General features: G+C 43.6%; 1 protein-coding gene and 2 non-coding genes across 3 annotated transcripts in view; 1 reads left to right on the forward strand and 2 right to left on the reverse strand.

Moving 5' to 3' along the window:
• Positions 1–21,360, forward strand: part of LOC144987176 (uncharacterized) — a 427,194-nt gene that overhangs the window by 97,779 nt on the left and 308,055 nt on the right. The window lies entirely within an intron of this gene.
• Positions 10,513–10,585, reverse strand: trnar-ucg (transfer RNA arginine (anticodon UCG)). The gene has a single exon. It is a non-coding gene; the product is annotated as a tRNA-Arg (tRNA).
• LOC144990727 (small nucleolar RNA U3) lies at positions 16,464–16,669 on the reverse strand. Its single transcript, XR_013654685.1, has one exon. It is a non-coding gene; the product is annotated as a small nucleolar RNA U3 (small nucleolar RNA).

Genomic DNA, 21,360 nt, shown 5'->3' on the forward strand with positions numbered 1-21,360 from the left:
GGTCTATAACTGCTCAAGAGGGAGGAGTCAAGGGTCAATGGCCCGGGTTATTTAAGGAGAGGAAGGACGACAGCTTTCTCAAAGTGGACATGGACTTGACCTGACAGCAAGGACGAGTTAATTATTGACGGGACACAGGGACAGATGGACTGGAAGACATCTTGGAGCAGAGATGTTGGCAACCCGTCGATAGAACAAGAGGACTTCATTGTACCAACTACTCTGACTAATGTGTACACGGTGACAAACATTTGTACCCAAAAGCGGATGTAACTGTGACCATAAATGAACAATCATATCTTTTGACTGTTGGGGTGGTAGAGAACCTGCCTGTTGATTTAATTTTGGGGTATGATTTTCCTATATTGGGGGCCTTATTAAATGAGGCTGCTGAAACAGCTGATGGTAATGCTGAGCTAGCTGTTAATGTCTCAGCACCTGTGCTTACTATAGCTTAAGCTAAAGCTGGGATGCAAAGTCTTCAACACATGAATGACAGTGTCTTTGATGGAGACAAAGAAATACTAAAAAAGTCCCGTCGTCAGAGACGGTTTGAAAAAAAAAAACTGAAGTTACCGGATCCTGAGACCCCAATCACAGCAGAAACATTTGAAATACCAGCTGACAAAAGTTCTCCGCTGAGGCCATCGGCGGTTACCCTGGCTTGTAGGCTGCATCGGTTCCGTCGAGGCCTGACCAGAGCTCTTTCAGGGGTGGCGCCTGGGGGCGGGGGCCTGGGCTTGCTCCGTGGGGGGCTTTCTGGCTCCTTTCTCTGTGTGGGGCGGGTGGTGTGGGGCCTGGGGTGTCGGCGTATCAGGGGATGGGAAACCTGGACTGGGGGAGGACCTAGGCCCTATGCTGGGGGGGCTGGAGGACGGCTGTTTGACCACCGGGGGACAGTCTACCAGCTGCCCCCAACTTACCCCCTTCCTCATATAATCTCATAATAGGGTGAGGGGGTGGGGGGGTTAGCCTGCGATGCACTTTGGGGGGAGGAGCTACATGGCTGTGGTCCACCTCCCATGGTTGCCGTAGGAAATGGGCCCCTCCTCTCTCGGTTTTATTTGCACCTTAGACATGTAGGGCCCTTGAGGGGGGGGGGGGGGGGGTTGCTTGACATCACTGCTAGCAAGCGGCAGATGTCCTCTTAGCGCCCTACCCGCCAATTTTAAGCGCGTTAGACATTTAGGACCCCTTGGTGGGGAGGGTGATGGGACATCACTGTGAGTAATCAGGAGGTGTCCCCTCAGTGCCCTACCCACCAATTTTAACTGCACTATCTTAGTACACACACCCTTTACTCCTCCAAATATACATTCCGACATATACACTAGGGGTGTCACGATTCTCCAAATCCGCAATTCGATGGCATTTTCGATTCTAAGGTCATGGTTCGATTCAATTCTCGATTTTTACATTTATTATTTTAAAGCACTGATTGTCATTTTTTAAACTAGACTTTTAAGCAATAAAATATCTGACCTTTGTTTGCAATGTACCACACTACATTGTCAAATTGAAAACTTTTATTAACAACATAATGTTACAATAACTTATCTTTAGTCAATACATTTTTTTAAATAAACTGCCATCCAGTTTCTCTTTTGTAAGTGCTGTCTTCTTCACAAAAGATGACATTCAAGTTCACAACAAAACAAACAAAAACAATAGAAAAGACATGTCCATAGTCTCTGAAAAATTTAGTATATTAAACTATTTCTGAACAGATGAACATACCACACTGATGTATTGTATTTTTTTGTAATGTATTTTTTCAAGGTCTGCTCAGACCTTCAATAACTTTCTCTTTTACATGAATTGTACATGGAGGGAATCACCGTAGCTGCGATATGCTTTCTACTTGGGATTTAGTAGCGTGGCTCTAGCACGCTAAACGCCTAAAACCGGAGTTTTCCACCACCGAATAAGGTTGCATGTCCGCAGCTATGAATACTCCTACTGCACGCATAATCACATTTGAACGAGCCATGCTATCTTTTGAGTGGCTGTTAGAGGAGGTTGACTCGCAGCACTTCTTTTTAAAAAAAAACAAAAAACTTTACTAACAATTAGACTCGCAGCACTTCAACACGTGTTTTTTTTCCGCTTGTCAAGTAACCAGACGCAACATGGGGGCGTGGCAGCATCGACGATTCCGTTTTTTAATTCGAAGTTTGAGACTGGGACTTAATTTTGATCGATTTCGATTTAAAGTCGAAATCGTGACACCCCTAATATACACAAATACATGCACACACACAACCTCACAAACACACACGCATTTCTCAAGGAAGGTGGGACCTTGGACCATCTGTCCCCTACCCCATCCCTGGTAAGGGGAACTGGGCCCTTGGCAATAGTGGCCGCGTCCCCTGGGTGCTGGTTTTCTGGGCCTGGCAGTGCTCTCCCCACGCAGGGAGAGGGATCCCTGAGCTCTCTGGCAAAGCCAAAAGCCGGGGATCGCATCAAACCTGAGCCGGGGGTGTCCATGTCCCTGTGGTGTGGGTTCTGGTCCTTGCCCCTGAGTGCCGGGCCACGTCAAAGTTCCAACTGTCGGTGAGCCTGGTCGGGCCATGTTTACAACATCTCTTAAGGACCCCCCCTTCTCCTGTGTTCCCTCCTCCTGGACGGGGGCGGCTGGCCCCTGCCTTGCTCCTTCCTGGACCCATCGTGGGCCGAGTGGGTGGCTGCCTGGAGCGCGGAGCGGGTCTTCCTTGGGGGTCCTGGCCCGTACCTGGAGTGGGGCGGGAGGATGCCCAGACCTCCTGGGTTATGATGAGGCGCTCTTCTGGGGCTACGGGCACTCTTCTTGGGTGGGGCGGGGCCCTCCTGGCACGGTGGGGTGGCTGCTTTCCTGGTTGGGCCAGGGCTGCGCTCTCTGTCCCTCCGTGCCTCTCTGCTCTCTGGCTCTGGGGTCCTCGGGGCGGTCCTGCTGGCTCTGGCCTGGGTGGCGGATGTGGTCACCCAGGGGGCGGTTGTTCTCTGCTTACTGCCAAGTGGCGTTGGGGGGGTTCTGGCAGACGCACCTGCTGTGGCGGGGGTCTTGGTGTGGGATGGCTGGGAACTCTCCTTCCTTCTTTTCACATTCCACCATCCATTTTAGAAGAACAGAAACATTCCCCTGAGCACAGGTGTTAGCTCACCTTTGCACTAATAGTTTGAGTGATTGAATGAAATATTTCACACTAGTTGGTTTGAAGGCATAAGTATGCGTGTGTAAACACTATCTGTATTGTGTACATGTTGAAATGTGGACATTTTTGCAGCCAACAGGTGTGTTTATAATATTTGAGAGTGCGTTGACAGGCCCCACCCCTTCTAGATTTGTATCACATCTGAACCTGACAGAATAAACATCCAGCAACTTGTTGCTTTATGCTGCTTCATGGTCGTCCCCCCCTTCTAATCACCCTTCTACCCCCCTTCTCTAACATCTCTCTCCCTTCTTCCCTCCTGTCCTTTTCCGTCCGGTCCAACACAAAAAATCTTCAAATGCGATTAAAATGAATAAAGTTTGGCCTCAATTACAAAAGGGGTTTATTCAGACATACCTCTGGTTTGTCAAAAAATTCAGAACCCCTCTTGTTAAAGTAAAATATGTCCAACACAAGAGGCCTTCAGCTCTCATCTGTTTGCCCAGCTGATGGACAGGACACGTTAAGAGAAAAAAAAATGAAATACCAGCTGACATTTTAGCTTTACAAAATGAAGACCAAATTTTAAAACCTTTGTTCGCAAAAGTGACGACGGAAAATGACAAATGTTTGGGAAATGTGCAGTTTATTGCTTTTGATGATGTTCTGTATGCAGCTGAAGGTGAACACCTACGGTTAGTTGTTCCAACCACCTGCAAGCCACTCATAATGCACTTAGCACACATTTCCATGGGCGGGTCACCTGGGTCATCACAAAACATATCTTCTGGTTGGTTCACGTTTTTTCTGGCCAACTATGTACACTGATATTCAGACGTACTGTGTAACATGTCCTACCTGCCAGAAAACTGCCATTACACATAAGTCAGACAGAGCATTACTACACCCACTTCCTATAATTTCCACAACATTTAGGAGAATAGCCATGGACATTGTCGGACCTTAACCAAAGAGCAGCAGTGGTCACGAGTACATCCTGGTGGTCTGTGATAATGCTACACGGTTCCCAGAAGCTTTTCCCCTTACAGCTCCTGCAGTCATGAGAGCATTAATCCAGTTTTTCTCCAGAGTAGGAATACTTGATGAAATTCTGACAGACCAGGGAACCAACTTCACCTCTCGGTTGACGAAACTGTTCCAACAGCAGCTTGGCATCACTGCCATCAAGGCGACACCATACCTCCCACAGACCAAAGGCTTGGTGGAACGTTTCAATCAAACCCTGAAGAGGATGCTGCAGAAGTTTGTGAGTGACACAGGAAAGGACTGGGATTGTTGGCTGCCATTTCTGTTTTTTGCTTACAGGGAAGTCCCACAAGCTTAAACAGGTTTCTCGCCATAAGAACCATTCTATGGCTGGGATGTCCAAGGCCCACTATATCTCCTCAAGAAGAACTGGGAGCCCAAACCCACTGAGTCCTAAGAAATGGGTGTGATCCAGTTTGTCCTGGAGATGAGAGATAGGTTGGCAAAGTACAGGGAAGAGGAGGACATCAACCAACAAGAAGCAGAAAGCAGCATCTTCACAGGATGGGGCCTGTCACCTGTGAGGGGGCACCATCCTGACAAGAAGAAAGACAGACAAACTTACCACGTGAACTTACTCAAAGATTGGAAAGAAGGTGCTAACCATCCTACAGAGAAGTCTTTGCTGGTCAGAGCTGTGAAGGCGGAAGAAGACTTGGACTCAGACCTGGAAGCACTGACATACTCAACCCCTCTGTCTCTGTGACATTTACCCCCCGAAAAGACCACCAAGATATTGGACTTGTTTCATAAAGTGCCATCTCTTTTTTCTGCACAGCCAGGAAAAACCACACTCATCAACCATACCATGTAGCTTAAAGATGGACAACCAATCTGGCAACGACCTTATCGGGCACCACAGATGTTAGTGGGAAGGCTGAATGATGAGGTCAAGAAGATGCTGGAGCTAGGTGTCATCGAGCCTTCCAACTCCGAGTTGTGCAGTTCAGTGTTGATTGTGCCCAAGAAAGATGACTCACCAAGGATTTGATCGACTTCAGGAAACTGAACGCCATTTCGGAGTTTGATGAACAATCCAATGCCGAGAATTGGCGATTTGCTGGAGAAGATCGGGGCTGCCAATTTCCTCACCACCCTTGACCTATGCAAGGGTTACTGGCAAGTACCTCTCGCCAACACCTGTTGGTGTTCATAACACCTGCTGGACTGTTTCAGTTTACAGTGATGCCTTTCGGTCTGAATGGAGCTCCAGTCACATTCCAACGGCTGATGGACAGGGTGTTGCAGGGATGTAACCACTGTAGTGTGGCCTATTTGGATGATGTGGTGATCTACAGTCACATCTGGGAGGAACACCTAGAACACCTGTATCTTGTCTTGGGGAAACTACAGAAAGCAGGTCTGACCTTGAACGTGAGCAAATGTGAGTGGGCCCGGAAGGAAACCCGCTACCTGGGGTACCTGTTTGGAGGTGGTGAGCTGCGTCCGGAGGTGGACAAAGTGGAAGCCATCCGCAATTGCCCTCGACCACGCACCAAGAAAAAGGTACTCTCCTTCCTAGGGTTAGCTGGATGGTACAGGCGGTTTGTCCACCAGTTCGCCACCATTGCAGCTCCCCTCACTGTCCTTATGGAGAAAAAGCAGAAAAAAACCCATAACCTGGCTAAGACTAAACTATGTTCGTGTCCTGTTCTCAAGAGTCCTGACTTTAATCGAAGGTTCTTGGTCCAAGTGGATGCCTCTGCAGTTGGGCTTGGTGATGGGGAGCTCAGGGAGACCCAGGAGAAGAGCGACCAGTCCTGTACCTCAGTTGCAAACTGCAACCGAGAAAAAAGGAATTGCCATTTGTTTCCTTGGATTCTTCAGATGGATTCAAGCTGTAAATGTTGTCAGCATAAAGCAAGTTTGGACAGCTTGAGACACTACCTATTTGGCTGAGAGTTTGACCTTGAGACAGACCACAGGGCTTTACATGGATAAACACCAAGAAGGACCACCACAACCGGCTTACACGCTGGCATTTGGCGCTTCAGCCATATAAGATCAACGTCCGTCATCGTCCTGGCAAACAGAACGTCGTGGCAGATTACCTATCCAGATTGCCGCACATCGCCAATCTCCCATAGGAGTGGGATGATGTGACGCTACGTTTGCACACACACACGCACATGCGCGCAAACACACCCACGTGCACATTGACGTGCACGCACTGACCCGCAATCACGTCATTTACGTTAACTTACCCTTTTCTCTCCATCCCTGTTCCTCTGCAGGTAGCCTTGGGTGCACACTAGGTTACCTATTCATTATCCATACGCATACACTTACACAAAGCACACACAACGTCATCATTAGACTCCGCTTGTTTACCCGGAAGTAATTACCGACACACCGGGTCATGTGACGTATCGGTCATTGTTTGTATTATACTTTTTAGGAAGAGCAATGTGATTCCCCCGGACAGAACACACACTGTTTCTCTGAGTAGAATGTTTATTTCTGTATGTTTATTTATATTTTTGAACAATGTAAAACTATTTTCCTTTTTTCTTTGGACTGATGGAGAGCAACGCCCAGGAGGAGGGGCTTATCATGTAAAAGAAGTCAGAGTGGAGTGTTAGGGGCTGATGTGGCCTTGCGTAGAACAGCTGCAGTGCTCGGTTCCTGACGATTAAACCACAGAAACTCTCAACTTGGCTCCTCTGCCTTTTTTTCCTTGAGGGACCCATGACACATGAGATCACATGAAAACAGTCAAAGGAAGGAATGGAGGAAGTGCGGCTGAGCAGTCTGTCACTTAACACCGTCACAAAAAATTGCCAGGTTATACATAGCAGATCCACTAGATTGCATGTTCCCTTCGTGGCGCTGTACTTGAACGGGGGCGGCCCAAAGGTCAATGGTGCCGGGTAACACATAGCAGATCCACTAGTTAGTATGTTCCCTTCGTGGCGCTGTACTCGAACGAGGGCGGCCCAACGGTCAATCGTGCCGGGTAACACATTGCAGTCATACTGGAAAATGGAATGAAATGAAATGAAAACGGAATGCCGCTGAAAACACACCTCATCTTATTTCACACTGATTATACATTTACATTTCTTCTTCTTGATGATCTTGGTGTTGGGGATTTTGTTACCCGAATGTTTTATGGAAAATTATATCATGGAATTGAACGGAGCCTCATGCCAAAATGAAAAGATGTGAATGACAACTTAAAGAATGTGAATATTATGTATTTGGAAATAAATATTTCTTACTGCAAGAGTTGTCTGACAGAAAAATTATGATAAATAATAAAATGAAAGAAGTTTATTTTAAAATAATTTGCAAAATTTACCCCACCAATCAATTCATGCTAAGATACAATAAAACAATTGATCCTAACTGTACTTTTTGCAAAGAAAATCCAGAAAAAAAGTAACCATCTTTTTTGGAATTGTACTATAATTAGAATTTTTGGGAAAAAGTGTTTACAATTTATTAGAAATCATATTCACTCCAATTTTACTTTGAAATACAAATATATAGATTTTGGCTTTCATAATAAAAACTTGGACTTGAATAAAAAACTCATAATTAATGTTATTATTATTTTGACAAATTTTATATTCATAAATGTAAATTCTCTTCATCTTCTATTTTTTCCCTGTTAATCAAACAAATTGAAATGTATCTCAGTAACATCTCCAATAGTCTTAATCAGAAAGCTGTATGTTTATATGAAAGTTGTAAAAACCTGAATGTTTTTATGTAAAATGCATATATGTATACTCCCCTGGCATATCTGAAGTTTATTTTGTAAATCTGTGTTTTGTATTATACTTTTGTTTTGTATAATAAAGTTAAAAAAAAAAACTTAGCACCTTCACTGCCTGGACCTCTTTTTGGGTCCTAGTGCCCTAAATGTTAAAGCTCCACAAGAAAAAAGTCCATTCTAGATGCCACTCTGACGTCATCATCATCAAAGACAGCGTTACCTAGCAACCATACCAAGACCATAGCAGCTATAGAGGGAAACACAACAAACCATCAACGGCGGTTAAAGCAGTCAGACGTTTGTTCTGCAGCTCAGCAAAAATCTCTGCTTTAGGTTTTGGGGAGAAAAACAAAGGAAAACACACGGAGAAGGATTCTGCAAAGGAAATCCCAAGTTCTATTGGTAAGTCAGCGTCCTGGAAACATGCTTTGTTGGTTCTGAAGTGGCATGAATGCAGACTTAGATTGGTTTGTTTCCTTGGATTCTTCAGATGGATTCAAGCTGGAAATGTTGTCAGCATAAAGCAAGTTTGGACTAAACTAAAGCAGAAAGTGGCTTTGAAGATGGTCAGGAGAAATGAGGGCTTTTTTCAGGAATTCTTGGAAGAGGAGGACTTCTCCAAACAACCAGAATCTAGGAGGAGGTTTTTTCAGCATTGAGATCAGGATTTAGCATGAGCTTCAATCCCATTTAGGTTCAATCCAAATGTTTACCGTCATATTCAGGAGTTCAACTCTGAAAGCCACCATGACATCATAGACATTAAAGACCCTGTTACCTAGCAACCAAACACAACAAACTGTAGACTATTCAAACTGGACATTTTGGGGCAACAATTCTTTTCTAACTCAAGTTTTTATGAAAAATCCAAATGATGGAAACAGATTGTGTAAAGGAAATGAGGATCTATTGGTGAGTCACAGTCCTGGAAACATGAGTTGTGCTCTGATGAAGACGCCTGATCCAAATGTGGATTTTTGAAATGTTCTTCATGAGATTCAAACTGATTGAAGCTTTGAATTAAAGGTGTCAACACATTTCTGCATTGGATTCATTCTGTTTCTGTGTCTAAGGTTGGTTTTGTGGCAGAAACCAAGTTTTTGTTGAACAGTAGCGTTTGAAAAAGCAGAAAGTGGCTTTGAAGATGGTCAGGAGAACTTCTTTGAAGAGGAGGACTTCTCCAAACAACCACAACCTTAGAGGACGTTTTCTGAGCATTCAGAGAATGCTTTTACAATGACTCATCATTTTCCACAAGAAGCTAATGAGTTTTTCCAAATGCATGCTGGATATTCTTAGTTCTAGCTTGGAAAGCACTTTGTGGGATTTCCCTGGAAAACCTGCTTTATCAATCATTTTGGTCTCTTTTTCTTCTTCTAAGTACCAGCTTGGTGAGTGTGCAGGTCGCCATGGCAACCACTGTCCAGGTCAAAGGGAGGACCACGGCCATCCAGTCTCCAGGCTTTTGGATTGATTTGGATTTGATAAACATTTGTTTCCCACATTTTAATAGTAGAATTCAACACGGGACATATAGTGGATTGTAAGAATAGGAACAAAAACAGCAACAACAAAATAATCCTCCTCCCCTTAAAACATGCATTTGACTCTGAACAAGTCTAAAACAAATCCAAGCAAAGACCAGCGCTGGGGCTCCTCTGAAGGTCCAGACACAGAGAGGCCCAGAGTGACCCCCATTTCTCCTTTTTGCTCTCTCCAGTGGCTGACTCCGCCCCTTAGGACGTCCCCCTGTGTGGATCAGTGGTCAGTGGGTTGGAACCTGCTGCAAATGCAGGCTCTGGTTCTAACTGCTGGATCAGAAGTGGAATGTGAGCTGTAGTGGTGTGTCTGCAGCTGGATGTGGAACACATCAGGGAGGGGTCAAAGGTCAATCTTTCTTCCAAACAAATGTTGTCAGTCTATTCTCCAACAATGCTCCAACATCTTCAAAGGTTTCTGGTCCCAAATCCAGAGTGGAGCTGGTAGGACGTGATCATTTCAGCCTCAGATTTGGGATCTGTCATCTCTCTGCCACCGTGACACCGAGTGATGAGTTCATGCTCCAAAGCGGCCCGATCGCTGGCTTTAGGGACTATTCCAAAAGCTTTCAATGATGGCGGGGAATGAACATTAGGAACAGATGACGGCTTGAAATGTCTGCTGTTGGTTTCTGATCCAGACAGAAATTCAATCAAATGTCTGTGAATCCATGATTTCCTTAGAATATTTGACTCTAGATTCAGATCCATCTGGTTCAAAGGATGAAACTGCAGCTAAAAGTCTTTCAAAAGTCCAAATCCTCAAAGATGAAACAGAAAGTTCCTAGAAAGTCAAATGAAAAACAATCAGATTGTCTTAGATAAACCCGTTTGGAAGTTAAAGCATAGAAACAAAGAAAGTTCCAAAAGCTAAAAGCCTTAAATAAAGAAAAGTCCAAAGAAAAACAGAAATCCCACATTTGGATCAGTAAAGACATGAATTCTCCAGAAACAGCTCTGAGCAGCAGCCATGAAGGGACTGAGAGATGTAGTTACAAAGAACAGCCAGCAGGTGTCTCACTGAATCTCTGAAGCTTAAACAACTGCTGGTTTAGAAACAAATTTCTGCCTCCAACCATGAAGGGACTTGAACCCTCAATCTTCTGATCCGAAGTCAGACGCCTTGTCCATTAGGCCACATGGTCTGTGAGATCAGTAAGGTCTAGCAGGAGTTGGAGGACACCATAATTCAGCTGAAGAAGACCTTCCTCCCTTTCTCTTTGAGGAAGTGAGAAAAGAGGAGGTGCTGCAGTGTGCTCCTCCTCATGAGTCCTGAAGCTGCACCGTCAGCTGCAGAGCTTCAGAGCTGCTTCCTTCTCAGACTTTCCACTTTCTTTGGCTCTCTGGCTCTGAAGCTGCTGCTGCAGAAAAACCAGCTGCTGCAGAAAAACCTTGCAGAGACGCACAGAGAGAGGATGGAGGCAGCAGATGAAGCCAACTACCCCTGGCTGCAGCCTGCAGAATTGCTCAACATAGTGGAATGCTGGAATGCTGAGGAATGTGAACACGCTGTGGAATGTTAACCCCGCCCACATTTAGCCTGTCTTCTTCTTCTTTGGTTTTACAAGTTTTCATGTGTTTTCATATCGCCACCTACCGGTTTTTACGGAATTTTTCCTCACCGTGAAGGGGGGGTCTAAGTTTAGTTTAGTCTGTTTTGTTAAAGTTTAGTATTTTCCTAATGTATTCTTGTATTCATGATCCATTTTTCATTGTTTTTCATTGGGCTAAATAAAAAAAATATTTAATTGAATTAGAGAATTTATACAGTGATTCCTGTCTTCTTATGCCTTTTACAAGTTTCCATGTGCATGCATTAGGGAGTTAATACATTTTGTCTGGCCTCACAGACTCAAAAAAATAACTCATTGGATGAACCCAATTTAATTGTGGGCAGGATTTCCATCCAATAAATATGAGTAACCCCACTTCAAAGAAAATTCTTCCATGTAACGAAATATAATCGAGTTAGTCGAACTCAATTTTATCAAGAAAGGCAAAGGAAAAAGATCATGCAACAGAAGTCTAAAGCCAAAATTGAACTCGGAACCTCTGTATTATAAACCCACTAACTAAACCGCTGAGCCAACACTTCTGTGATGCAACAATGCCGCCGATATAAACATATAGATTCATCATTTCAATAAATAAGGCTCGTCATGTATCCTCTTATTAGGAGAAGACGAGTTGAAACGATTTCATGCCACAGTTTCGTTTTTTACGTGGTAAAAACGAACTAAAGTTTTCACTTTTGAAAAGTCGAAGTTTTCACTTTTGAAAAGTCGAAGGATTTGAAGGACTAAAAGTCATACCAGCAAAAAGAATAAAGAGAAACAGGAAAACAGCATTCAACAGCATGCCCCTTACTTGAACTCAATTATTTTGGATTACTGGAGTTATAGGGGAAACTATTAATACATTTTGTGTTAGGTCAATTGAATGTAGATACATTGTTTTAAAATAAATATTTTTAAATAAAACAAACACAATTTTATTGTGTTACATGAAAGAGGGACTTGAATCATTTTTAAAAAAAAAACATTGCACCATTCAAATTTTCCTCCCCTCTGTTCTCTTTCTTCCTCATACAATTCACAATGACACAAAATGTGCTCCACTGATTCTTCCCCTTTCCGGCAATCACAACTGCACTGATGAAGGTGAATCAAATGCACGGGCTAAATGTGGGCGGGGTTAACATTCCACAGCGTGTTCACATTCCTCAGCATTCCAGCATTCCACTATGTTGACCCATTCTGCAGGCTGCAGCCAGGGCTTACTCGATGAAGCTGCTGCAGACTAGGGGCGGAGCCTGGAGATGAATGCTGAAGGTCAGAGGGCGGAGCTTCATCAGGATGAAGGTGCTGCTTGGATTCTGGCTGGATGTCCGTCTGTCCTCAGTCCCTTCATGGCTGCTGCTTCTCTTCTGCTGATGTTTCTGCAGGATGAAGCTGCTGGAAAACGCTGAGTCTCTTCTTTCTGCAACTTCTGACAGCAGAAACAGTCGTTTCAGTTTAAACATCAATGTTCCAGTCTCACTCCACATAGACTCCTGTTCTTCATCAGACGTTGCCATGGAAACCAGCTGACTCCAGCAGCTTCAGAAGCTCCTATTTGACAGTAGTGGGATAAAGCAGGAGAGAAGTTTTGGGGAAAAGCATTTCTTCTTCATCCCTGAATCCTGAAGAAGATGAGGAGTTCTGAGCGTCTTTTCTGAGCCTTACATGAGGATCTGTCAGCTCACTGACTTTACTGACTGAAACAGTCGGTTCAGTTTGCATTGAAACAGTGAGTTTTCCTCCTGACTCTCCTGCTGATCTGGAGGTGAATTTCAGACGAATGACTCTCATGGTTCAGTAGAAACACGTTGGTTTGAACTCCAAACCTTCAGAGGAAACATTTGATCCAGTCAAAGCAGAAACCAGCCTGTGGCAGAAATCTCTGTCAGAATAAACGTCTTCAGGATGATGGAAAGCAGAGGATTCCTGCTGCTGAAACTCATGGAAAGCCGTTCTTGAGGATGTGCAAGGTGCAGTTTGTTGTTACTCCTGTCACGGAGTCTGATGGCAGAGGGAAAGAAAGAGTTCCTGAGGGGAGGAGAGTGAACAGACCTGGTTGGGGGTGGGTGGGGTCCTTGATGGTGGAGGCAGCTCTACTGTGGATCCTGCGTTTGTAGATGCTCTGCAGCGAGGGAAGAGGAGTCCTGGGGATTTTGGACGCCGTCTTCACCACTCTCTGCAGGCATTTGCGGTCCATGGCGGTAGAGCTGCCGTACCACACTGTGATGCAGCTGCTTCAACAGGATCAGAATCAACAGGAATCCAGTTGAATCCAGATGTTGGAAACACAGACGTCCTACAGCAGGGCTGCTCCTTCCTGCTCCTGGAGATCTACCACCTGCCTGTTCTCCAGCTCTCCCTGCACTCCTTCCTGCTGATCACCTGGACCAGGTGTGTTCATCCAGTCACAATCTGGAGACATCTGATGGAGCCAATCAGCAGCTAGCAGGGCTTGGAGATCTGGAAAACAGGCAGGTTGGTAGATCTCTAGGACCAGGATTGAGCAGCCCTGTCTTCCAGCTTTCATTCCCAGAATGCAACAGTTTGACTGAGAATGAATGTTCTCCTGCTGTTGCTGTGAGGATCCTGCAGGTCCGTTCTTCAGTGGTTCTGGTGGTGTTCTGTCTGTCAGTCCCTCCAGGTTCCTGTCAATCATCCACATGTCTTCATCTCTGTTGTCTTCAGTCAGTAGAAGTCTCTGTTTTCAGCTCTACATTGTCAGATCATCAGTTTTTGGTTTCTCCATGGATTTTCTCCTGTTTCTGTTTATTGATCAAATCTTGACGTTTCTGCCTCTGAGTCCAGTTTCTGCATTTTGGCTCCTCCCCTTCCTGACAGCTGGATCCAGTGTGACTCCGGTTCTATGGTACAGACACCATCTGAGGTCCTGTGGCACCATTTGAGCGGTGGGCGTGGCCACTTTCAATGTTAAGTCAATGGGACAGACGCCATCTGAGGTCCTGCGGCGCCATTTGAGCGGTGGGCGGCGTGAAGGTCTGGCAGCAGCGTGACGGTTTGAGTGACAGCGGGTAGAAAACACATCAATCTAGTGAATGGATCCATGGTTCTCCTGAACTTCCATTCATTCTCTTCACCTGCTGGTTCCCTTTGGGGGCAGCGGGGTTTCAGGAAGCGTCCTGCCTGCTGTTGGCCAAAGGCGGCTTCACCCTTCAGTCTGCTGCAGGGCCCATGGAGCTGGAGCATTGATCTGGCTATGCGGCTCCAGGAGGAGAGCTGGCGGCCAGACAGAGAGCTGCTGCTGATGGAAAGACAGCCTGATCATCTCCTGAACTTTAGCTTTCTGGTTTCCATGGAGACCATCAGAAAAAGGCCCCTGATTTGATTCTGGTTTGTAGTTTTCCTCTGGGGTTAACATGGGACAGCAAGCCTTCAAAGTCGGTCAGAGAGACGGAAAGACGGCGGAAGCGTCCGTCTTTCAGACTCATCAGGAGAGAAGATCACTGAACGGAGAGAATCTGAAGGATCCAGACATGGAGACGTGATTCCCCATGATTCTGGAGAACTCTTCATCATCCAGAAACCTGACCTCTCAGCATCATCCGTGTCTTCATGCAGTGGAAATGACAGAAACACAGACACCGCTCCATGTGGCCATCAGGCTGAAAACATTAGCTGGAAGCTCCGCCCACAGGCGGCGTCAAGCTCAGGAACACATTTGTGGACAGACGGCGAGCAGAGAATTATCCACACGGTGAAAGGGAAGCGGTCAGTGTGGACGCAGCTGAACAGAAATGAATTCATGTTCATTAAAAACAAAGAGGACACTTTTGAATAGGAGGCAGAAAGGGCAGGTGTTCAAACCCCCCTAGGGTCCTGTGTGTGCACGTCTGACCAGCATCAACCTGTTATTTCTGTTGGTTCTGATCCAGAAAGGTTTTTAATTACCATTTATTTGTCATTAGTGTTCAGAGTTCATATAGTTTTGCATTTTTCAAGAGGTTTTCTGAACTTTTTGAGCTTTTCCAGTCTGGTTCTACTGGTTTTCTTGGAGTTTCTACTGTTTTTATTGTTGCTCCACGTGACCCAAAGGTCTCTGCTCGTCCCTGCTGTGCAGCTCTGTCCTTCCCCTCTGTCATGTGTTCATCCGTCCACATGAGGGCGCCGTCTAGGTCATGCCTGGTGAGCTGGAAGCCAAGAAAAGGAGAGAAAAATGGAGAAAATGAAAGACCTGAGGAAAGCTGCAGTTCAGCCTTCAGGAAGAAAAGTTTAGACCAATAATTACAAAAATAAAAGATAAAAAAAATTTAAAATTTTTTTATAAATCTGAAAGTCACCAAAGTGTTTAACAAACTTTTTTATGAAGTGAAAAGGTCAAATGTTTGTGTGTTGGAAGTCCCAACCTGACAGATGAGCAGAATAATAAGGCAGGCAAAGCCGTAACACTGCCCCCTGGTGGACAGGAACTCAGCAGTGCAGCTTCAGGATGGAGTGGCTTCCAACAGATCAGATCAACGTTCTGCTCTCTGCTAAAGAGGCAGAACGTCTCCTTCTAAGAAGAATCCAGAGTTCCTGATCACAAACATCAACTGAAGCCCAAATCAGAGCTGATCAGACTGCATGGAGCCCAAGCTCCAGAAAAGAGGAGAAAAGAAGAAGTCGTCCACATGAAGCTTCACCTTAGAGGAAAAGAGGAGCTGCTGAACTAAAGTACTCGAGTACTGAGGAAGACTTTCAACCTCTGAGTGATTCTTTAGAACATTTGGAACTAGAATGTAGAAAGTGCTACAGTTCCATCAGCTGTCAGTCTGCAGCAGCTTCATCTGCTGCCTCCATCCTCTCTCTGTGAGTCTCTGCAGAGTTTTTCTGCAGCTGCTGGTTTTTCTGCAGCAGCAGCAGCATCAGAGCCAGAGAGCCAAAGAAAGTGGAAAGTCTGAGAAGGAAGCAGCTCTGAAGCTCTGCAGCTGACGGTGCAGCTTCAGGACTCATGAGGAGGAGCACATGCACGGCTCTGATGCTGCTGAACGTCTGACTGAGATGATCCACATTCAGAAGAGAGTTTCAGAGTGAAAGACGTGTGGAAGAAGAGAATCCTGAAGGTTTCTGTGCAGACATGAACTCAGTCAGAGAGCGTCTGAATGTTGGAGGATCCAGAAGAAACCAGGAGCTCATGAAGGTGGTTCTGTTGGAGCAGAGAGCAGAACTCTGATCCCAGTTTCAGGAACAATGCAGGCTCATGTTCTGGACTGAAGAGTTCTCCTGAAATGTTCTGTTCAGACTTCTTCAGGATCACATCTGTGTGTGAATGTGGAGGTTTGTCTGAACCAAGCTGCAGCTCACTTTGAAGCTCCTTCAGGCTCACACAGCAACAATGACAAAGACTGAAGCTGCTGTGCTGCCCTCTAGTGGCAAACATGGCATCTGCAGCACACATTTCTGCTTGGTGATTGGTTTCTGCTTTCATGGAAAGAAACAAAAAATATTTAATTTTAATACAATCTAACAGTCCACTCAGACAATGTTTCCTCCTTCAGTGTCACATCCAGAAACACTGAACAGTCTTCATCAGTGAAGAAGATTCTCATCTTCTCACCAGCTTCCTGCTCTGAAGGAAACATCTTCATTCATCATCATGGACAGCCAGACCAACCTCTGTAGAAACACAATCCTCTAGTTCCAGACTAAAGAAATGATCCCTGAAAGTAGAGTCTTAGTGAGTTCTGGATGTTGTTTGTCCTCTTCTGTCTGCAGACAGGAACTCCTGCTCCTGGTCTCCTCCTGCAGATCACAGACTCACACCTCCTCCAATCATATCGAATTACATAAATGCCAAAAATTGAAAGGGCGTAAAGACAACTAAGCGGGCGTATTTAGAAACTGAGTGAGTGAAACTTACAACTGTGATGGCGCAATTCTAACTAAGCGACCCCGTATTTTACAACTGAACGGCTGAAATCCTAACTGAGCAGTGATCCTGCTCGGTCAGTTCTCTTTTGCGCCCTCACCAGGATTTACGCTCAGTGTTAAGGGGCCCTTTTTGTCACTTGGAGGCGGGAACCTTTCTGGTTGATCTGATTGGCTGAAATTTGCATGTCAAGCAGCGGGGCGGGACTTTCATTTTGGGGCTTTAATAGAAATCGAACAGCGGCTGTAACGTGGATTAAAAGCATTAAAACGGTAACAAATACAGTGAATATTACATGAGAAAAACATACAGCACAGAAAAACCCGCTGCACTTTCTTACCTTAGTTTTGGGTCGTTGGTTAATGTTTTAATCCACGTTACATCCGCGTTTTTTTTTTCTATGATTGCCTCTAACGGGGGGGGGGGGGGGGGGGGGACAAACAACTTTGACACAAAGAGCCGACATTTCTAACTGTGATAGTCAAAGAGCCACACCACACACTGACCTGCCAGACAAACACACACAAACACACAATTAAAGCCATGTTATTTCCCATAACCCCCTCCTCTCCTTACAACAGCACTGGATTAAACGGCGCCGTTTCAGTTTAGTGTTTTTTCTGTATTTAACGTTAACACACATACCGGTGAAACGTGCACGCTGGTGTGTGTTTAAAAAAGGCAGCGAGTGCAAAACTGAGTTGGTTGTGATTTATTTTTTCAGTCATCAATCAGCATTTCTAATCCATCAAAGTCCTCATCTTCTGCATCTGAAACAGCTGGACTACATCTCTATCAGACACACCGGCTTCCCTTTCCTCATCATCAGAGTCCGTCTCTTTGCTATGCGGCTCCTAAGAACAGTAAAAGCAGACACCGCAGGCCAAGTTTAAGTCCTGCAGTCCCAAAGTGTGGCTGCGTTCCGGTAAGGGGGGAGGATGGACAGCGTTTCACGGTCATCTGCTGGAAGTAGCAGCGCAGACCCTCCCGAGACAATCTTCCAACACAGGCCTTTCCTTTTCCGCTGTAACTCAGCTGCTGCTGCGTCTTCTTGTCTTGTCGGAGTTGGTTTGCCAGCATCCTCACTTGTGAACCATGGATTCATTATTTTAAATTCTCTGGCAGCTGTTCGATAAGTTAGAAAGATCTCCACAGATTCAGACTTCCTGCTTCAATAACTCTTCTGATAAACGTTCAAATATGTCAGCAAGTATCTCAATCCTTTTGTATTAATACAGAGAGTGAACCACAAATGCATTTCTAAAGAGAAAAGATCGTTTTTTTCCCCTTTTAATCAGAATTGTTTGTTTCAATCTGTGAATGCAGACATGCAGCAGCTGGCTGCCAAGGGACCGTCAACAAAGTGCAACCTCTGTGAACTGTGAAACACCACTGTGTAAAAATTAATAATCTTACAAAAAAATCATAAAACTATTATAAAGCATATTCTTGTTACAATAGATATTTTGTAGGAAAGTCCATCTTTATTTTATCTTGTTGCATATACTTTTTCAAATTTTAATAGATATGAATCATGACTAAAGTTATCAGTAACTTGACATGACCTTATTGTCATACTAAAATAAAGAATGTCAATAGTTCACTTTGTTTATTTATAGGAATTTTTCATATGTACAAATGGATCAGATTTGGTCAAAAATCCTCAATAGCTCTGAAGATGCCAGATTTTTTTTTTTTTTTTTGCATAATCTTTATTTTAGTAGGAAAATATAATATAATAAAATAAAATAAGGTCATGATTAGTCAGTACAGGTTTGGTTCTGTTGCTAGTGAGATCTGATGGATCAGAACCAGACTTCTGTCAGCTGGAACTGGGGCTTCTTCCAGACCATGACATGTTGTTCAATAAAGTTCATTCCAAAGCGTGACTGATTCATGAAGTGGTTCCTTGAGCCGTGAGTTTTGCCAGCAGCAGGAATCCCTGAGAGTTAGGAGACAGTTTGTGGAGAGAGTTTGTAGATTTAGGAGAAAGCAACGTTTGAAATGAAACCAAAGTGTCCTAAACCAAAATCACTGAGCACATCTCAATGTTCCACAAACAGTCATTTTCCACAGTGGACCGTCACCACACACTTTACAAGACAGTTTTTCACAACTTTATGACAACAAATCCTGAAATTGTTCCATTCAAGGAAACATTGACTAATATTTGTATTGATGCTGTTTTCCATCTGTGTTTTCAAACCTGCATCAAGAATTAGCTCATGTTTATTGATTCACTTTCTGTGGAAGTTTGGCTTCTCTGATGAACCACCAGAGGGCGACAGAGAACTGTTGATATTATTAACACAACAGTCAAAGAAATCAACATTTAGCACAAAGTGAACAAACTTAGGTCACGTGCTAACGTTCTTTATTTCTTCAGAATTTTGGCTCAAAAAGACCAATGACAAATGAAGCTCCAATAAAGTTGCTTTATAATGAGGAAATGAAATGTTATTTTTATTGAATTATCAAATGAAGACTCAGCTTCAGGTGATAAAAAAGGTTGGTGCTATTTCCAGTTTTAGAAAGAACATGCCTTCTGCACAGTATGAATACATAGTATAGCACAGTGAACGTAACTCATTTATGTCAGTTTTTAATGAACTGAAATACCTCCACACAGGAGATGACATTTAATTTTTCACAACACATTAACACTATTTTACACATAAATACCTTAGATGTTTTATGTTTTATACTTTCCTCTGATTTATTTAAAGAAAACTGCATCAAAGTAAATTCTTGGTGTGAACACGTCTTTATTGTCATCTAACTGTAAACTCCAATTCAAACATGCTGACAAAACAAGGACAGATTTCCTAGAGATTTCCTAATTCTGCTTCCATGTGATCACATGAAAACAGTCCAATGTTTTGGATTCTTCTTCTTCTATATCATTGACATTAAAGCTGCAGCTCTGTCACCAGGAAACAACATGTGACAGGTCCCAGTTTTTGGTGGAACACCGTCTCTGTGATGCTACAGACGCTGCTAAAACACAGTGGATTTCATTCTGTTCTATGTAGAAAAGACTGTTTGATTCATGTCTGATGAATTCATCTTGGAGTTTTTATCCTCCACGTCTAGAAGTCCGCTCCGTGAAAATCCTGTCCGACTTTAAAGCGGTCCGTGTTTCCATGGTGACAGAGGGAACAGCTGGTTAGCATCTTTCTAACTTGACTGAACTGAGGGTTGGGGCTTCCAGCTTCTCTGACGTCATCATCATCAAAGACAGCGTTACCTAGCAACCATACCAAGACCACACTGAAAAAAAAGATCTGTTCGATTTACTTAATTCAATAGTGGACAGTGGTTGCACACAGATGATTTGCTTTCACAGCAACTTAAACCATCAAGTTAAATTAACACAAGTAAATGTCATTCAACAAAACTGATTATTTTGTGTTAAAAATATGTTATTGAGACATGTTACCACAATGTAATTTGAGTTCTTGGATCAGTTTAATTGGTCACAATTTCATCACTTTATTTCAACACTATTCAGTAATGTTTACTCCAAAACTATTTGCTTACTTAAATGCAACTTATTTTTCATATTACAATTTTGAATTCTATTCTAATGTTAAATATATCAGACCTTGAAATTAAATATGTATTGTTTTATCTAATATAACTGCCTGTAAGAACTAGTAATATTTCAAAACAATGGTGCTACCATTAAAAAAATTATTAGTTATTAAAATAAATCATTTGTAGAACTGCAAATACCTTTCTGTTAACCTTCTGGAATTGTTAACATTACTCATTTTTACTCAAATAAATAAAAAATAACAGTTGCATGTCAAAGCTTTATTTCAAAAGCCACAGCACAAAATACAGTCAAAAATACAGCAAGTGTCCAAAATTTCAACACTGGTATTGTGACATCATGATTCAAAACAGCCTTAGAAGTATTAAAACTTTTTTTTAAACTACAACCTTTTCAGATTGCGTACAATCATCCTTTTTCACTTGGAAAAACAAAATTGAAGAACCATACCAATTAAACAGAAAAAAATGGCACTACGTTTACATGGCAGGTAAACAGTTATAACCATCCCACAGAATAAACACTACACTGAACAATGTGATCGTTTTTGGGTTGCTGATCATTCACCTACAAATTCAATGTCCAAAATGCAAGAGGGCGTATGTGAACTATAAATGTCCTCTTACCTTTAGTTAAACATGTGACGTGCACAACAATGATCTCTCCTTATTGAAGTTTTGTCTTTAAGTTTTGGGCTTTTCTCGAGAGTTCAGTCGGATCCAATTCCATGACCACCTTTTGAATCACCTCAAAAGTGTAGTGGAGCTGTGCCAGGTAACTCATGTTGAAGCAGTAAAAAAGTCCAAACAGCATGGCTGTTGCAAGGGCCACATTATCCAGGTCCTGAAGTATCACCACACCTTCGATGATGATGCCAACATCAGGAAAGTCCTTGCCTGGTGTCTCCCTGGCAACATAGACTCCCACTGTTGTTTTCTCAAT

Source organism: Oryzias latipes, chromosome 2, assembly GCF_053564925.1.
Source record: "Oryzias latipes strain Hd-rR chromosome 2, Olatipes_Hd-rR_3.1".
NCBI lineage: Eukaryota > Metazoa > Chordata > Actinopteri > Beloniformes > Adrianichthyidae > Oryzias > Oryzias latipes.